General features: G+C 43.8%; 1 non-coding gene across 1 annotated transcript; it reads right to left on the bottom strand.

The window, feature by feature from the left end:
- Positions 1 to 18,962: 18,962 nt before the first annotated feature.
- Positions 18,963 to 19,034, bottom strand: TRNAG-UCC (transfer RNA glycine (anticodon UCC)). The gene has a single exon. It is a non-coding gene; the product is annotated as a tRNA-Gly (tRNA).
- Positions 19,035 to 20,014: the final 980 nt, after the last annotated feature.

Genomic DNA, 20,014 nt, shown 5'->3' with positions numbered 1-20,014 from the left:
TTGCAGGAAATCTTTTGAGGCTGGGCTAAATAATTCAACCCTTGTTTTAACAGCAAATGTGCACAGAACTTGCATTTAATTTTGCGTGATCTGGCAATTTTTACTGTAACCCTAGGGTTTTCAAACATAGGAGTATTTCCCAGACAGCAAAAACTTGCTTGTAGGTGCTTAGAACATCTGTCACCGATATTGTGGAACTTCTGCTTACTGGGCACTTACCTGGTCATTATTGAAATACCTATAGCTGAAGACAGAACCCTACTTGTGAAACAGATCATTCCATAAAGTGCAGTTAAACTCTCATTAGCTTAACTGTATTGAGGAAAGAATTAGAAAGATATCATGGAATGGAGGGATGGAGCCTGGATGAAAGGAACTTCATGTGCCAGAAAGGAGGAAGTACGTAGGAGAATGAAGATCAAAATGTCATGCATTGAAGACAGATACAGAAGGAGGTTAGGAACAGAAAATGACATAAAAAAGGAAATACTTTCATTAAATATCTGCTCCATTTCCCTGTGATTCTAATCTCTTGAAAGCAGAGCAAAACGTAGATCACAGCCAAATTGTTCTAAGACTGAAGAGAAATGGGGATAGGCTTATCGGTTCATTTCAACCCTCAGATATCTGAGATTGCAAACCTTTTAGGAATTAGTTTATCTCATTTTCATTTACTTAATGTCCAGTGTAATGAGCTCATGGAACCTTATATGTCTTCTTTGGGTGTTATCAGGGTATATGAATATGCTGCCTTCTCTTTCAACTGTGTGTTGGTGTTCCCTTTGTTTATGTCTCTCTATGCAGACTGAAATGTCTCATGACTTTAGAAGTTTGCATTGTGCTTGAAAAACAATTTAGTAGACTGAGAAAATATACAAGATATCTAAATAATTAACAGGCATAGTACAAGGAAAGATACTGGAACATGTGAAAAGGAAGCAAGAGCTTAATCTGAAAAACAGGGTAGAGTTAGAAATAGAGCTTTGGTTTAGTTATGCCATGTGCTTTATATTTCTCATATAACTAGTGAATCCTGGTGCAAGTGCTCAGTATGGATCACAAGACCCTTATCAATATTCTGGGAATTAGCAGTCCACTCACAAAGTTTTGTTTTTGGTCTTTGATTCTTGTGCTATAGAAGATGGCAGTAATGTGAAATAATAAATTCCACCCTTAGCCTTCCTTGACCACTTTTACTTTTTATGTTGGCCAAACCTTAGTGTTGTCTGTGGGATGGCTTCAGCTCCATAAAACCTGAGCTTATTGGCTTCATACTGTGAGGCTGTGATTCAGAGCGACATGTTAATTTGAGGCAGGTCATGTTCAATAAGTGTTTTGTGGGGGATACCAGACTGTAGGAAAATGTAAGCCTGTTTCTTGGTATTAGGAGGTGTTCAGACAGTGGAGAGAGTCCACACTGAGTCACTACCAAACTCCACTGGACAGAATGCAAACATAACACCATGTGCATAAATAAATAAAAGCAGGGAGGTAATGCACACCTTTCAGCTTGCATCTAATACCATATTTATGGTTATATATTGCTGGACACTGACTGTAACTTTGAGCTGTGAATATTTTCCTACATCTAGGTTTGCATTCCCCAGATGACACTGTTGTAAGGAAAAAATCTTGGAAGGATTCCCACTACCTGGTTTGTCCATAGCAGCCTTACATACTTTTGGGAAAACAGCCAACAGATTTTCTTTCAAATTAAAATATTTAATTAGATCTTAATGTTTAAATAGTATCAACTTGAGCAAACTCCAAGTATCTGGTTATTATAACAATATACTTCATCTTTGAAATATCACAAGGATGCCTACTTCTTTTTCCTCTTCCAAATTGTGGATTACTTTAATAAATAAATGATTAAATTCTTTTACCGTTCTATCAAAGGCACTGCTTTGGATCATCAGATAAAAACAAAACCATTTTTGGCAGGGTATTAATTTGTAATAAGAAAACTGTGCCAGCCAGGGGAGATGGAGCTTCTATAAATTCCAAATTCTTTCTAATAGAATAAATAATAGTTGAAGAATTTACATAGCACTGTTAAAGAGTCTTTGTTCAAGACATCATTGCTTGTATAAGCATTGCTTTTTGAGAAACCCAAGATTTCCAGTGCAAAGAACTCTGAAAATCACTACTTGGAAAATAATTTTTGATTTCTGATAATAACTTGCCAAGAGCAGCATTATATTTTTCCTTTTGAATTTCAAGAGGAAGCCAAATTCTCATCTGAACCGGTGAGGTAAACAATCAATCTCTTCTTGCCTGCAAACAACTGTGGACAATTCCCATTCAGAGGTACAAGAAAAAAGATAGATGGTATTGGCTAGCTCTATCATAGGGACATATATATTCGTGCACTTGAAAATAATCCCAGTCTTTAACAAATTAGGCTAGATTAGACTAGGCTTCATGTTTCCTTCTTTCAGGTATTTTCATTAAAACATTGTATTATTTCTTCATTTTTTTCCTGTTGGCTGAAATAATCCCTGGCAAAAATATTTCTTCTATATTTGTTGTAAGAATGTGTAATTCATTATAACTTTCACAACTGCTTGCACTATTTCCTGTTTTTGTCTTGAATACACCCTGTGGCATCAAAGTCTGCCATAGACTAGATTTTTCCCAAAGGGCTAGGCTCTCACCTTTGCTCAGGTGAGCATTCCAAGTAGGTGCCATTGAGGAACATTTTATCCTGAACACTTCAGTACTGAGCTGTTTTTAAAGCTTCAGCTGAAAACATGGATAATGTTGCATTATTTTTCGCTAGGAGGAGCATTTACTGCACATATGACTGTATCATCTTGGGATTTGGATTGGCGTGGTTTCAAGAGCCTTTCATTCCTCAGTGAAAGGTCTTGAAACCTTGTCCATCTTCTGCCAGCTTTATATTGAGCACAATGTCATATGGTGTGGAGTATCCCTTTGGTCAGCTGCGGTCAGGTGTGCCCGCTGTGTCCCCTCCGAAGTTCTTGTGCACCCCCAGCCTGCTCACTGGTGGGGTGGTGTGAGGAGCAGAAAAGGCCTTGATCTGTGTATGCACTGCCCAGCAGTAACTAAAACATCCCTATGCTGTCAACACTGTTTCCAGCACAAATCCCAGACATAACCCCACTCTAGCTACTGTGAAGAAAATTAACTCTATCTCAGCCAAACCCAGCACACTCTTTCAGATATGTCTGTGGACAAGCAGCCTTGTGCTACAAAGTTGGATGGCACGAAGTGGTGGCAAAGTGTTTGCATCGTGTTCCGGTTTGAGCAATGATGTGCAAAACAAGAGCAAACATTACTCCCCATTAGTTTGAGAGATGACTGCACCATTGCACTGTCTCTTTGGAGAAGTGTGAAATAATGACACAAGGAGCAAGATAATAAGGAATCAGGTCGTGTGATGCAATATCTTAGATGTCTGTATTAGCCATTTCAAATTATAGCAGTATCCCTTGTACTGTCACTGTGGTTGCCACAAAGTAGTTGCAGTCTTGCAGTAATTTCACCTGCATGCCTCTGCAGGTAGTAAAAGAAATTACTCCCAGTTGACAGTGGCTGACCATTTGACCCACAGGATTTCTTGCCTAGGCCATGGGGTCTGACTGGTGTGCACAGAGGACAGCTCATCATCATCTGAAAAGTCCCATTTGCAAGCTGCTGGTTTTGCCATGTGGCTCTTCATGGTGTCTGTAAATAGTCAAAGTGGTTTGAAGAACCAGTTGGTTGACTGGTGGGGCAGAAGGACACCTCCATGATACACTCCTGCTGTTGATCCCACTGTCTTTTAGGTGGTCTGGGTGAGATACGTAGCTTCACACCCACTGAAGGACCATGTATTATCAGTGATCCTCCCCAGGCCAGCTGTACCATGCCACACTCACGCAGTGACAGCACACCAATACAAACAACACTGCTGTGCTGGAGGGGCTCGGCTAGCTGAAGTCTTAAATATTGCTGGGGTTTGTTTTTCTGCTTCCCTCGCTCTCTTAGCAGCAAAGCCCAAGTGACTGCATGGAGTTTCCTTTTATGTTCCTCCTGAACAAGCCTGATGTTCAGATCTGTCCTGGTGACAATCAAATTAATCACTGTCCCATCAGCAGCTGCACGTTGGGCTCTCCTGGCAGCCTCACAGGGGCGGGCTGTAGCCTGGGATGTCAGAATAAATCCTTGTCCAAAGTAGGTCAGCAAACCGTGCCTGGCCTCAAGAAACAGCTTTGATCAGAGACAGCAAATTTCTCGCTATCGCTGGCAATCATTTCCTTCAAATGTCTTTCGTGGGAAAGAATCCTGCAGACCCAGATGGCCAACGCCGGTTTTCTGAAGCCTGAACCCTCTGGCAGAACTTAACAGAAAAGATGATCTGAAGAGAGAGAATCCCAAAGGATTGTTAAAAAACCCTAAGAATGTGTAAGGAATCCTTCATAAGGAGGCTTGATACACCTCTGATGCTGTTACTTCTATAGCAGTCGATTTCTCCTTACAAGCCGCAAATGTTGCAAGTTTTGATTTCACAGTATCTATACATATGATTTTAGCAGTTAAAAAATTACCTTTTTAGAAAACACTTATTTCAGTTTGGAAAACAGTTACTCTACGTCTATTATCCCCATTTCCAGGAGATTGCCTGAATTAATAAATCAATCACTTCAAATCACCCTAGGGTTTAGTTGTAACAGATGCACTGAAGTGCTGGTGTTAAAATGAGGAGCTATCTCATTTTACAAGGTATTTTGCAATGAGAGTGCTAACAGTACACTTGTTACTTTACCACTGCCTATGATGAAGTTATATTTTATAGACATAACTTAAAAATCAAATTATTTTAAATAACTTTGCTTTTTATGGAGCTTTTAGGTCAAGTCTGGAGGATAATAGAGTCTATATAAATGTTGTCTCTGGGCTACTTCATAAAAATATGTCTCTGAGGATTTTTCTATAATGAAATCCATGCTGTTGTCCCATTTCAAGATGATTCATTGTAGTTCTATTCTAGCCTCTCTACAGATGCTCCTATTATTCTGCAATGAAAAAAGACAATCCACCATTTCTATGTGCTCTGTAAGTCCTAAAAGCAAGATAGCTTAAAATAAATGTTTGCATCCTGATGTGTTTTTGTGACCTCCAGTGCACTTTGGGGACTACTAAACTATAAATAAAATGAAAAGGTTCACTCTCTCATTCCCAAAACTCTAAACTAATTGAACATTTAAAAAAAGAGAGAATGCTCAAATTAAGCTTCTGGACACATTTGTATTACAACACATTTTTTGGCAATGTGATCAAATATTTTTTTCACATGACACGTGCTAAAACTGACCAAATTAAGCTCTCATGAGACCTCACTTGTACTGTGTGCAGTTCTGGTGTCCTCAACATAAAAAGGACATGGAACTGTTGGAACAAGTCCAGAGGAGGGCCATGAGGATGATCAGGGGACTGGAACACCTCCCGTATGAAGACAGGCTGAGAAAGTTGGGGCTGTTCAGCCTGGAGAAGAGAAGGCTGCGTGGAAACCTCATAGCAGCCTTCCAGCATCTAAAGTGGGGCTATAGGGATGCTGGAGAGGGACTCTTCATTAGGGACTGTAGTGATAGGACAAGGAGTAACAGGTTCAAACTTAAACAGGGGAAGTTTAGATTGGATATAAGGAAGAAGTTCTTTACTGTGAGGGTGGTGAGACACTGGAATGGGTTTCCCACGGAAGTTGTGAATGCTCCATCCCTGGCGGTGTTCAAGGCCAGGTTGGACAGAGCCTTGGGTGACATGGCTTAGTGTGAGGTGTCCCTGCCCATGGCAGGGGGGTTGGAACTAGATGATCTGAAGGTCCTTTCCAATCCTAACGATTCTATGATTCTATGATTGTATGAAATAAGTATGAGAAAATATATTTTCCCTTGAAATTTTGTGACTATTCATTTATTCATTTTGTTACTGTTTTACTGTTGCTTTGGGCTAATTTGATGCCTGGGAATATGCTTTTGTTTGCTGCCTGTGCAAGTTCAACAATAAAAATGCATTCTTTTCTCTCTTTCTCTTATTTTTGAACTACTGAAATCTGGCTCTTGGTTACCCAAAGATGTTCTTTTTACTGAGGGCAGCATCTACTAAGGAATGTAAGTTGCTAAAATTTAGAACAAAAATGTCTGCTTGATGAATCTCAAGTTATTTTGTTTTGCCTTTACTGCAATTTACTGGGAACTCGGGAGTTTTCATCATGCTGCTGAATGGGTTAAAATAAACTGAAAACAAACAAGGAGGCTGGTACCTTTAGTGCTTCATGAAAACTGGTGTAGGTACATCAAGGGATGAGAGGCATCTGATAAGAAAGCCCAGCACCTGCCTTTGGATGGACAGTCTTTCTTTGGGACCATGATGTGAAAATATGGAGTTTTCCTAATATTCCAGATGACAAGCCTGTAAAAACAGTTAATCACCCATTTATTGTTTCTGTGTCTTTTAATTTTGTTTATGTTGTTATTATTACTTAGAGCTAGCTACCTGTGGAAGGAAGAAAGCTGAAATTACACAACTGCTATTTTTTCAGCAGGTTCTGTGTTGCCTGGCTGCTTTTGATTTTTGTTTATCTGAATTCAGAGTTAAAAATAGACACGAAGGGATGGGAATCAGAAACTCCAGCTTTCCTTATGCCACATGCTTATTAGTCTTGGCTGAATCACTTAGGTGGAATCCTTCAAAAACAGTTTTTTAGACTGGAATGCTCAAGAAAAGAGCTTTTGTTCTAATGATATCGGTAGTCCATCTCCAGGGAAAGCCAAGAGGAGTCTGCAGTGGCAAAGCATGTTTCTGAGGCTCTTGAGGCTACCATTGAGGCTGGCTGATACAATGAGGAGCCCACACGTTGCCAGCAGGCAGTCTAGCAAGGGGCTGGATCTCCCTCTCTGCCCTCTTCCTCCTTCCTGCCGCCTCCCAAAAGTTTCTCTGCCCTAGAAACACAGCCCCAATGTCTTTTACACCAGCTGGAGAATGAGGATTTTCACCTCTTATGTGTGTGATAAAGGAAGGTGAAGTAAGGGTGTCGGAGATGAGCAGAAAAGCAAGAGCGTGTTAGTGATGTTGATGAATTGCTGGTTATTGAAATGCTGCTCCCTGCACTTCTTCAGTGGAAGTTACTCTTTTCTAGATGGAGAAACAATCAGTAGCATTACTCCATTACAAATGCTGAAAACCATCACTCATGTTAGCAAACCAGCTTTTTGTTGTGTCTTTTTTTATTCTCTTTAAAAGCCTCAGAACCTGTTATTGTTCCCAGTAATAACTTGGAAATGAGATTTTTTATATATATATATTTAAGTAGCAAATCCAAATAATTCCTGATGTCGTTCCCTGTTCAAACGCAGCAGTAGGGATCCTCTTGTGAATTCTCCTGTCACATTTACAGCTCTGTTGGGAGCAGCAGGCACAACCTGCAGTTCTGGGGGTGCAGAAGTGCTGAGTTATGGTCAATGCTTTTTTTGGCTTGGGGTGAGTGTTGTCTGTGTTTCTTTTCATTTGACACCATTAATTTTAATGGTGCTCAATCTCTGGGTTGAAAGGCCCTCAGTGTACTTGTACAGCAAGCCCTGGCAGCAACACACTTGCATGTTTTTTTTCTGGGCTTTTAGCAGAAAGACAAACATTACAAGGACTCAGAGAGAGTTTTTCACATATGGAGATCTGATTGAATGAATAGCTATATTTTATCTTGCTTCAGAGTGTCACTTTCCTTCATATTAGACGTACTTCCCAGTGATATCTGTGTCTGAGCACATGAGTTCTTTCTGATTGTAAGGGCAAATGTTAAACTTCATGCTGCTCCCAGCAAATGTTAAACTTGATGCTGGACAGCTCAGACAGCTCAGGAGAGGTCCAGCCTGAGAAGAAAACTCCAGTGTCGCTGCTGCAAGGGAACCACCAGCTCTTGTTTATCTTGGGGACCTGAAGAGGCTTGACGAGGTGGTGTTGGGGCTGGCCTTTTTCTGGCACCAGGGGCAGTCCTCTCTCCAGTGCCTTATCTCCCCGACTGCATGCAGCTTCAGCCTCGGGCAGGAGAAGCCCTTGCACTGAGTTTGCAAATATATCCCAGCATGTTCCCACACTGTGTTACAGGATACATTGGACTCCAGCAGGGGACCACGAGCTGCTGGACACCAGCGGAGCGGTAAGAGCCAAGACATTTTCATGAAGTCACCATGGTGACCAGAGCTGGTGATGCCATCACTGCCTGGAAAGATTTCGTTTCCTGAGGCACTTTAAAGGGGAGGATCTTGTGGCATACCCCAAAGACTGAAGAGTTTGGGTCAGCAGGTAGCACAGCATGAAGATGGGAGAGAACAAAGCCTGCTCTCTGCTCTCCTGAGGAGTTCCAGTAAGAAAGCTGTTGTGGTGTGGGTGAAAAGCACCACGTGAGGAGCCACTGAGGACATGGAGGTAGAAAAGTGTCAAACAAACACCAGAGAGCATCATGCATCAACTTTGAAGGCATGTGACTAAGTTCATGGTCTGAGGGAAAATGAGGGGCATGCTGTAGTAATCTGAGCTAGTAAAAGGGGAGCAGAGACCTGCAGCACAGTGTCAGGTGCACATGCAAAGGAAGGGACATGGGACAGAACTTGCAGGTATACAGAGCAGGGGATTTCAGGGATGACAGCTTGGCTGAGGATGCAGTGGCAGCATGGCTTTCTGGCCAGGGAAAGGGGAACCACACACAGGGAAGTGGGGGTTTTGTGCTGCAAACCTCATCCCTGCACAGGTATGGCTGTAGGCAGGTGTCAGAGGCAGTGAAAGCAGAGGTAAGGGTAAGAGCAAGAGTCACAGGACTCTTTCTGTGAAGACATGGGCATCTTATCTTTTCCTGGACTTGTCTTGTGTGGTACCTCGTCCAGGGAATGGCTGGGAAATATGGGAAATACTCAGGTCTGCAGGGGTAGCTCCTGAAACCAACAATTAGGGAAAACCGAAGAGCTTTGCTGGGCTGTGTAGAAATTGGGGAAGACCTGAAGTACTTGAAAGAGAAATACCTTTTTCAGCAAGCAATGTAATCAGATAACTGCAAATAATGGTGGGCACCTGTAAAGTTGACTTTCTGCCTGGTGAAAACTGCTTTTGAGTTCTCCTGCTGTGGTTGGAAGGTGATTGTACCTGTATGTGTGTTTGCACGAATGCTCTGTGCCCGGCTGCCTCTTAAACACAGGCCCTGCATTACCTACTATTGTGACCCAAAACGCAAACTGAAGCAAAATCAAACGGCTGAAGCGAAGCAGCCCCAGCTGCAGAGGCACCGTCTGCACACACGCGTGTTCCCCACCAGAGGGCAGCGTTGCTCCAGCAATGAGCGGCCCGGGCTCTGGACGTGCTTCCCTCAGGGCTGCTCGGGTCCTGGCTCTGCTGAAGCCCAAGTGCCTGAGGCGAGGCGCTGGGGCCTGACCACGCGAGGTGCAGCTCACCTACCGGTGTGATGGAGCCCCGCCGGGGTCCGGGCCGCCGATGCTGGGGCGCGTGTGTGTGATGTACTGTGCTCATCGTCTGCTGTCTCCAGTTAAGGCTCCTGATGAAGGTAGCGAAAGGGAGCCCTGTTGCGAAGGCTGGCCAGCAAAAGTACTGCAGACCATGTGGTTAGCCAGGGCTGAGCCTGAACTGGACCTGATCTAAGCCAGCTGCTGATCCCCATGCTGTGAACTGGCAAAGTTACTTTCCCCCAGGGGCCAGTGAAGTATGCTCCATGTACAGTCAGTGTTTCCTCCACAGCCCTTGTTTCCCTCTCCTCTGGGGACTGAACTGTTGAGCAAAGTCATTTTTTGCTGCAGACGGCAAAGCAAGAACAGTGTCCCAGGGCAGGACCAGTCCCTTTGAAGCAGCCCAGCTACTATCAGAGAGTGCTCAGCCTGAAGGGCTGTGTAGGGCTCTGTAGCTGCTTTTCTGCTGCATGGCCCGCAGGTGAAACATGCGCCAAAGCCCAGTTATCCACCAGTCAGAAACAGCAACGGAAAAGATCTGAGGGGGACCCTGAGGGCATTAGTAGTTCTTAATGGTCCTGCTTGACTTCACCTGGATCCTCTACCCACACCATAGGCTTGGGAGCCTACCTCAGGCCAGCCCAGGGTTGCAGGGTCCCAGTCCGTTTCTGCACTAGGTTCTTGATGGGCCTGTCTCCAGTTTTACCCTTTGGCTAGCCCCTTTGGTGCTGCGTTGCAGCCCTGCTTTGGCCCTGTCTAGGTACCCTGGTTCTGGCTCATCCCTTGTGGTGCCATCTATGGACACACTTTCCCGCCCTGCATCCCACTGTCAGCCCCTTGGGGCTGAGGGACCCACCTGCACGGGGTCACCCTTGATGTCCAGCTTGCTCTTGTTCCTGTGCATCCCTGGATGGCTCCCTGGCAGGGTGGTGCTCCTGGCCAGTCTGAATCCTAGTGGTGTCTGCAGGTACGTCTCCCTGCTGGCTTGCTGGGGCTTCTCTGAGGACATTTCCCTGGTGTTTTTTTCAGCTCTGATATCTGTGCACCATTTGTACCTGCAAAAGATACCCGCTGCCTTTTGCTGGTGGGAATTGGATAGAAATAACGTTGTCCTTGTCCTGTGTATGAACCTGAGCACTTCTTAGGAACTGGTCCTATTCCCAAGTGTCACTTTCAGTTTGGGGCTTCTCTGCAGACCTGGTACAACCCAGAACCAGGTCAGGCTGTGGTGTTCTGGATGGGAGCAAGTGATTTCCTTGCTGTGCCTTGCCTTGGAGTAGCAATTCCATTGGAAATGTCCTGATTTGGCAGAACCAATGGGTACATCAATCAGGCCAGCAGCAAGGTAGCAGAGCACTGGGAAAAAACGGTGTGCTCCTGGACATGGTGTTTCAGTGGCAGAGCTGGTTTTGGATGCTGGAAGACGGAGAAGTTACAAATGAACGTAAGCTGTCACGTGCGTGGTGCTGCAGGCACCTCCCCATCGCTGGCTAGCACATGTTACTCAAGGTTTGTTCTTCATTTTAGTTAGCTTTGAAATGGCATCATCAAGAAAGAAAACAACAGCCTTGGCTCTCTCTGACCCACTCAACTCTCCTTGGTAGCCTGAGAAGCGTTTTTCCTTCTGACACTTTCCATCACTTCTGACACTGAGTCTCTTAAAGAAGCTGGGTTATTTCAGTGTGATTTTCCATATATTTTTAGTGGTATTAGGAAAACTAAATAAGCCAGCAGGAGGATTCCATGCTCTGAAACAGAAAAAGAATGAACCTAAATATTTGGGGTGATGCTTTGGCAGTAATACAAAAAGAATTCCAGAAAATTATTCCTTCTGCATCAGCAGAGACTAAGTGAAGGCATGTCATTTGTCTTGGTCTGTTCTAAAGCTGTTGTGGGGAATGGATGACCAGGCTTACAGAGCTTTGCTGCGTGGGTTTCAGTGCAGGGAGAGCTGTGTCACTGTAAAGCCTCCCTGAGCACTTTAGATGCTTCTCAGGATCCTGCACTGCCAGTCACAGGCTTGATTCCAGTTGCTCTTAGGAGTGATTGATGCACACCAACTGCTACGCATCCCAGGGCACTTTAAAGAATTGCTATTACTCACTCACGTCACTCCAGCAGTCATCCTTCTGTGCAGAGCTTGACCTAAAGTGCATTCTCAATGCATCAAGAAATCCAGAGGTGCAACACCAGCATCCCTGCTAGAAGAAAAAGCCATGGGCTCATTTTTCCTGCTGGCCTGAGGCAGAGAGTAACAGACGTTAGCTGTGCTGCCCAGTGATGCCTTGGAGGATGTGTATATGCCTTTGGCCTTATCTGTGCAGGATGGATAACCTTAGGCAACGTTACCCAGCAGGTGAATAAAAAATCCCTTTTTCTGAAGAATGGGTGAAGGGTGCTAACCCATATCACAGGCCAAGATTGGGAGAAAAATTAAATTTTCCCATTGTTTAAAATGTGGACCTTGTGAAACTTGTTTCACACACAGCCAGTTCCATTGTGATGGCTGGGATGATGCCTGAGTTACCTGAATACATATTGGGTGAACCAGTGCTGCATTTGCCATTCACACAAGTGTTTGGCTTCCCTGGAGGCAGAGTATATCAGAGGATGCCCAGTCTCCTCTGAACTAGTGCTTCCATGGTTTTTTGTATTATAACAAGATCCAAAAATTGCTTGCAGTTTTTCTCACATCTGGGATATTAGCAATGGCTGTCTCCCATGTAGATGTCTACATTATAATGAAAGAAGGACTCCTACTACAGCTTCAGAGGAACAACAGGGAAGAAGGATTAAGAAGGTTTTCCCCTCTGCTAGTCTGTGATATATGATCACCAAAGACTCAGTTCTATGACTTAAAAGGCTTTTTGGTTTTTGTTTTTTTATTTCCAGTAAAGAAACATGGAAATTAAAAGTGGTTCTACAACAGTCCTGAAGGAAACAGCAAAGACTTCATGCCTAGTGACTAAGCCAGTTCTACATAAACTACTCCACTCTTTAAAATCTCATTGAGATAACAGATCTAGTGTCACAAGGGCGCTAATTCTTCTGCTGACAGGCTGTGCAGTGGAGCCGTAGCTCAGTTTAACTACTGGAATTAGGAATACCTCCTGAGATGCCTTGGTCATATCCCAGGCTACGACCCTACATCTTCCTGCCATTTGGCTGATGCACTGTCCTGCTCCTGCCAGTGCTGTGACTGTAGGATTGGAGAATTTGTGCTCTTGAAATAGCTGAGACCTTTTGCAAAGCCCATTAAAAGTGATGCATCTTTTTGTTATGGGTTTCACTAGGTTTGGCTCAAGCACTCAAAAACACTGCTGCTGCTCAACATGAATCCTGGAAGTAATCTCGAGTAAGGAAGCCAGGCTAATATTCTACAGGCTAATCATAAGTGCTTGAAGAAGATGAAGTGTGAGATGGCAAGTGAGTAAAAAAAGGAACAATTGATATGTTAAAAAGCTTTATCCTTTTGCTAATTGCAAAATGCAAAATAAAATTACAAAAATTACAAAATGCAAAGTCATCAGAAGCTGTATGCAATTTCCTGAGAGCAGCTCACCCTTGTCTCTCTCAGAGATGGGATGCCAAAGCAGCAGTGTGACTTTGCATGAGCCACTGCTGTGTTGGTGCTGATCTGCCACATACTGTGAGCACACTGGACTGGAGCTAAAATGCCAAAACTCTGGTGAAGAGAGACCACCCTGAATTTCAATAACAGCACTGAGTAAACCCTTGGCTTTGGGAAAACTCCTTGGCTGCTGTCTAGTGTTGTGCTGCTCTTTCAGTAAAGAAAAGTGCTCCCTCTGTCCTGCAGTCACCAAGTGTGTGTGGTATTTTATGAAGAGGTCTTTAGAAATCTGCAGTGTGCTGAATGTGAGAGATTCAGTATCATGAAAGAGTGTGTAGGATAAAACCTTGGGAAATAGATTCATTAGCGTGCCAGGGAGTGATGTAATATTGCTGATATTACATTAAGCCTTTTCTGAAACGTTGTGCTTTTATGTTTCTTGGTTTCTTTTGATTACTTGATTGGTTTTATGGGTTTTGGGTTGTTTTTTTTTTTTTTTTTGGTGTGTATCTGTGTTTGCAGAGGTGCAATCCTGATCCTGCTTACTGCATTTGCTGCCTGTTTTTCAAGATGGATTGGTCTTCTCCATGACTTTTTGCAACTTACTGCAGCATTTTCCAATCTACAGACCAGAATCAGCTCTCGTGAGATGAACTGCTACTGTGCAGAGGCAGCAAAGTGGTGCTGAGTCTGACATTGCTTCTCTGTCTGCAGAGCCGATTATTTTGGAGGCTGCTGTGCTAATGAGCCAGAGGAACATAGAACAAACCTTCCTTCTCCTCCAGAGGTGGGAGGGTATCACTACTGAGATCTCTTAGGAAGCAGATCTCTCAGTATTTAACCTTTACAGGGCAAAATGTTCTGCAAGGTCAAAAAGGTAAAATCAGTGTCACGGTTCCTCCCCTTGTTCTTGCAGACACCTGTAAGAAATTGAACAGGGGGAAGCAGCTTTATAATAGATGGAAGGAAGAGAGAGAAGTAGACGATAACAAAGCATGAAACAGTGACACCCGTGTGGTCTGACTGGCTGCAACTTTAGGGCAATGTGTCCTCATTAGAAGTTACTTCTTTCCTCCTCCTGGACTGTTGTTCAAACCCTGCTGACTTTGGTATGCAGCCTGTGTACAAAAGAGAACTTGCTTGTGAGAACCATTCCAGTTAATGGGACCAAGCTGTTTTGTGCAAGAAAGGGCTGCAGAAGTGCTCTCCATGCACATTAAATTAGAGTGGACATGAAATAGCTGAGCAAATGCTCCAAACGGCTGAAACTGCAGCAAAAATTTGTTCCTCAGGAGCCTGATCCAAAGCCCATGGAAGACAGAGCAGTGGTTTCAGTGACTTCTGAGACCTTTGGATCACACTCCAGGTTCTGTGTGAAAGCTGGTGTACTTGTAATTCTATTTCCTTGTGGGTTTGCCCTACCCACGTTTCTATCCAAACCCAACTGTAAGGTTTCTGCTAAGGAAAACCAGAGCAGTTGGAGTGAGAGAACCTTTGCTGTGAATAAATTGCCAGTAGAAGCGTGCTAATGGAAGCTGGGAATTGTATCTTAATAGAGACCAATTACTGGGCCTAATTTGGTGTCACAAAGGGAACATCGCAACTCATTGTGCTGTGACACAAGTTAAATGTTAATGAGTCCCCCGAGGAGTTTGCATTTAGCTTCCAATTAATGTAACCACACACATGCTTTGCCCATATGCATATACCTGAGCCATATTCAAGGTTTATGAATCTTGCTACCTTTACTTGTCTATCATGACAAGATACTGGTGCTCTGAAATGTCACCACTGGTATTTTACTGTTTGAGGCCTAAACAGTACAAGAGGAAGAGTACCATCATACCTCTGAAAATGTCTTTTTTATTATGAACTACCCTCACAATAATGGAGATGCAGAAAGGCAGAAATGTTTAAAAAGGTCAAGTGTGAGCTATCAACTTACCTGAGGGGTGCAATGCCAAGTAATCTGGGCCAGGTCTACACAGATTAATCCCAGATCAGTTGATGACAAGTGTGGCACAGAGGTTTCCATTCCACAAGTAGAGTGCCGTGGGCCCATCTGGCATTCCTGGATACCTCTATGTTCCATGCTATAGATCTACCCAGCCTGTGCAAGCAAAGGCACCTGCTCCATCTTGTGGGTCCCTGAGGCTGGCAGATATACCCTGAGTCAGAGTGCAAGTCTGTGTTCTGCCCTGTCCAGGTGCACACCTCACTCAGGAGTGCTTACAGTCAGTGCTGCCATCAGCTTGAATCTAGGGTAGCTGAACACTGCTGCTGTGTCAGATGAGATTTTGTGACACTCTTTCTCATAACCAGTCCAGAGGGAACTTGGGATTCTTTGCAAGTGGTTGCTATGTCTAGAGCACATTCGTATATCCCATTGCTGGCAAGGGCTGAGAGGCAAAATAGCTCACAAATCCCGTGACCCATTGGTTGCTGCATGGCTTTTATTTCAAAGCCTTTAATTCCCATCCACATCTTCCCTTTGTTGTTTGTTTTGAAATGGATCCTCTCAAGCTTCCAGACTGAAAGGCTCCCCGAGAAGCTTTGACATAGAGGGGACTGAGCTTATAACAGCTGGTCCACACAGCTGTGGTGATGTGTCCACGATGACTTTGTCTTTCCTGAAGCTGGGCATTGGGCAAGCAGATACATGTCAGTACATTCAAATTGTTCAATCTGCAGACCAGTCTTTTTGGAAAGAAAGTGCAAGCAGGAGTAGTTATTGTGATGCCGGTCATCAGCAACCACAAGAGTTATGAAAGCAAAGCTGACAAATGGGGAGAGAATGCAGAGGAGAGCAATAAAAATAATAAAAGCTTCCATAATTAAAACCAGGAGATTTGAGGTAAAGAGAGCTGGGAGTTTCCCCTATTGTTTAGAAGCCAGAAGCAAGGCATACGTGTCTGTAACTTTATAACTTTCCCTTATATATATAAAATGTAAAGACTGGTTCAATATAATGCTAATTTTACAATGCTTGATTGGTCTTTGTATCTTGGGGTTGTTAAGAGAAAAGCACACATGCCCTGGCTTTAGACATGAAGGGAGCAATGAAGATCCGTCTGGCCTCTTCAAATACCCGGAGCAAAGGGGTCCCAAGACAGGGAGAGTTGAAGCTTCCCTGCAGGAGCTCAGAGCTTCACCACTTTTGGGAAACAATGGAGATGGTGAGCTTTGCTCTCCATGAGGGATCAATTGCTACCAATGCCTCTACGCACCCAGGGTTCTTCTCTATTGCCTGGTGTAGACTCTGTGATGTCAGCTGTATTTCTAAGCTTCTAAGGAGTTTTCTTACTCCATTGGATTAATCTCCTAGGCCTGAGCCACCTGGAAGTCAGCTGGACCTGTTTGAACAGCCTGCCACCCTTTCAGAGGCATCTTTCATGTAGGTAGTGTTTCCTCTTGCTATGTTTTTAATACATATCTCCAGGATCACAGACAAAGCCAACAAGCTTGGAGATTTTTGAAAAACGTGTCCCGCAGGAGGTTGAATTTATGAATTGCCTTCATTTAGCTTTACATTTTGGTGATAAGTGGTGAGCGCAGAGCCCTGGCTGGAGCAGGAAAAAGGCAGCTTCTACATGTCTCTTTGTGTGTGCCTGTTTCTGTGTTTGCATAAGTCAAAATACCCCAAACCCAATACTGCACACAGGGACAGACTCCTGGGTTGGGTGGTGATGTCACCTTCATCTGAGCTACTGATCTGTAAGGTTTGGTCTGGCTTTAGCATGGCCAGCATGCTTGTTCTGCAGGGGTGTGAAGTAAAGGACTGCAGAGAGGGCTCCTTCTAGCTCCAATCCTTATGTGGTGAGCTTTCTGGAAAGTAGATAAAACAAACAATCCCATGTGCTTACGGTGTTGCTGATAATAGCGGTTGGTATTTGGTTTCACTGATAAGCTCTGTGGAAATCTGTGTGTGCTGGAATTACAGGGTTGTGGTGACAGCAATCACTCATCTCCATGTGTCTTGAAGCATCTCTGTGTTGAAAAAAACATCCTTACAGCCCTAGTCGATAGGCCATCTAATGTCTAGGTGTCTCTCCTATCAGAAGACGGAGCTGTTTGTTTATAAATGCTTTCCAACAAAAGGAAGAGAATCTCTGGGCTGCCTCATTCATATCAGTCTTCTCAGATGACAATAAAGTGCAGAGCAAATCCTGTGAAAGAGGTGAAGCTTGGACTAAGGCTGTATGCAAAAAGATGAATTTAACATCTAGTTAGCATCTAAATAATAACACCTAAATAGTTATCAATAAAAATTAGTTGTTATGATTATTATTATTAAACAAAATTATTAATACCTTCTCAAAGAGGACTAAGATGTGTTGTGGCTTCTCTGGGGAATGCCACTCTCTGTTGTGGAAAGGTATCTCTTGCAGAAAGAAGAAAGGAAACCACCTCCTGTCTCATGTACCCTGCTTGGCAGAGGTAGGCAGTATGTAGAGTAATAGCCTCATAGAAGCTTCAGCTGCCAGAGTCACTTTTTATTCCAGGGAAGAATGACCTTTGTATAATGATGCCCCCATGACTAAATCTTCAGATGTGTCACCAAATACCACGTGTTTGCACCTTCCCTGCAGAAAACACAGCTGCTGCTTGTGGAAAAGCGATATGTAGTGGTAAGGAATGCTAAATCTGATGTAATAAGGGGAAATTCTTCTCTGACTGCCAGCAGCATGTAAATGGCCCTCTCTGAGGAACGGAAGGAAACACACCAAAATCTGGGAATACTTCTGATGATTGCCAAAATACGTTCTTCTCCAAAACTTCCCTCCCCTTTGTGAATGTTTCCTCTTTCCTCATGGGTGTGAACCAGACTGCACTGTAACAGATGGAAAGGTCATTACTGATGTCAGGAAATCTTGTGCTGTATTCCTGTGGTCAGGAATCTTCTTCTATATCAAGTGACCTGTAGAAGCTGCTTCCCAGCCAATCTCTGTGGAACTGCCAGAAAAGCAGAGATTTATGAAGCTATGAAATCCCCTTTCCCATGGGAATACTCTTGAATACATCCCTCAGGCCTGTTGAAGGCCTGGATGTACACCAACAGCTTGAGGACACTGAGGCTGTGGGTGTGTTCATCAGCTGCTGGGCACCCGGACTCCTGAGCTTTTGCGGTGTTGGCTGTGACACTTGAATGGCAGTCAAGAACTCAGGAAACTGGCAATATAACTTTTATAAGGCACTACGGAGAATCAGCAACTGGATCATTGTCTGTTGCTTTTGGACACTCTTGGAAACCTATAAAGACATGGAATTTTGCCTTTGATCTCAAAGAATTAAATAAGTTTAGAAAACTTTAGAAAAGTTGCTTTAGTCAGACAGTACAATCCTGTAAGATAAAAGAATTGGCTGGATAATGGGTGAAATCACAGTGGTGAAATCATGTTTGAATCTCTCTGTCTTGTTGAAATGTGCAGTGCATCCTTAGGGATAAACCAGAAGTGAGTAGAGAAAAGGGAACTGCACCGAGTAAATGCTACAGTATGGCATTTTGTATGGTGTACATTGTCAAAGGTTTCTATGCAATGTACAGATTTGGGCTATTCAAAAGTGATGTTGCAGTGGTATGGTTTCTCGACTTACATTGATGGCATGCTTATCTTTAATGTGTTTCAGTGACGCTGTAATTTTAATGCTAATAGATTGTTCTGTGGTTTGATTTATTCTATGGAACCTGAACAGTGTTTTCTAAGTGATTTTGGCATCCATTCATAGATTGATACTATCATGGAATGGTTAGAGTTGGGAATGACTTTAACATCACCCCCTAGTTCCAACTGTTGTGCCATGGGCAGGGATGCCTCACACTGGACCAGGTTGCCCAAAACCCCGTCCAACCTGGCCTGGAAAACTGCCACAGATGGAGCATTTACAACTTCTTTTGGCAACCTGTTCCAGTGACTCAGCACCCCAAAAGGGAGCTCTGCGTTGGCCGGGAATCGAACCCGGGTCAACTGCTTGGAAGGCAGCTATGCTAACCACTATACCACCAACGCCTGGCACTTCTTTCCCAATCCTGTTGGATGAGAGAAGCTCTTCCAGTTGGATGAGAGAATCGGTAGAGGGCTGAGAAACAAAACACAACAGAGAAAATGCCAGCCAGGGAGCACAGTGGGGATAATGTTAAACCCAATGTATTACAGCTACAAGGTTAACACTATTAGTAGGGATAATGGATCCCCGGTGCTGCTCATTTTGAATGTCTGTCTCCTCTGTGCAACAAAGGGCTTGGATCACAGTCACAAAGCATAGGCAAGACCTCCTAAAAATAGAAGGGGCTTGAAACAGAATATCCTGAACTGACCCATTCACGTCTATGTAGAAGAATAACATAATACACACGTAGTTGGTGGAACCATTTGCGTACTGTATGAAGGGCTTTTTTCAGCATTTCCAGAAGCGAATTGTTTGATGCTAACCTGAAGAGCTGGCAAGGGATTGAGCACTTCGGCTCTGGTTCAGGAAAGTACAACATTCAGCATTCAACAAGATTTAATGCTATACTTGACGTTAAGCATGTGCTTAAGTGTCCTGCTGGTCTGCAGCCCACTTGTTTAGCACCTTGTAACCAACTTTGGAATGGTGGAGTGGGCCGAGAAGTGCTAGCTAACGTTATCAGAACCAGTATCTGGTGCACCGTCCTTAAGCCCCATCCCCTTCTTTATCAAAAACAAATCTGGAAATGTTTCAAACTGGTTTCAGAAGAGTCTCTGTAGGACTGACCCCTGTATCTTGTAGGTTTCTGGCAAAACTCTTGTTGCCTTCACTGGGGCAGGGTTTGGTCTTCAGAGTCTCTGCAGAAAGGAACACCTGTCCTGTGAAAAGGGAGATGCTGTGGTGGCTGTAACTCTCTGTCAGCAGCTCAGCAAAGGTACCTTTGTTCTAGTGGTAGATCATCAGCTGCTCTGTGTGCTCTGGGATGATGGGCTCTTACACAGCTGGTTCTTGTGGGCTGTGAGAAGCAGCCGGGCACAGG

The sequence above is a fragment of the Pezoporus wallicus genome, unplaced genomic scaffold (genome assembly GCF_028554395.1).
Source record: "Pezoporus wallicus isolate ANWC-B61680 ecotype Strahan unplaced genomic scaffold, APGP_CSIRO_Pwel_v1 contig_2871, whole genome shotgun sequence".
Taxonomy (NCBI): domain Eukaryota; kingdom Metazoa; phylum Chordata; class Aves; order Psittaciformes; family Psittacidae; genus Pezoporus; species Pezoporus wallicus.
Note: the sequence above shows the minus strand (reverse complement) of the source record. Positions and strands in the feature narration are given on the sequence as shown.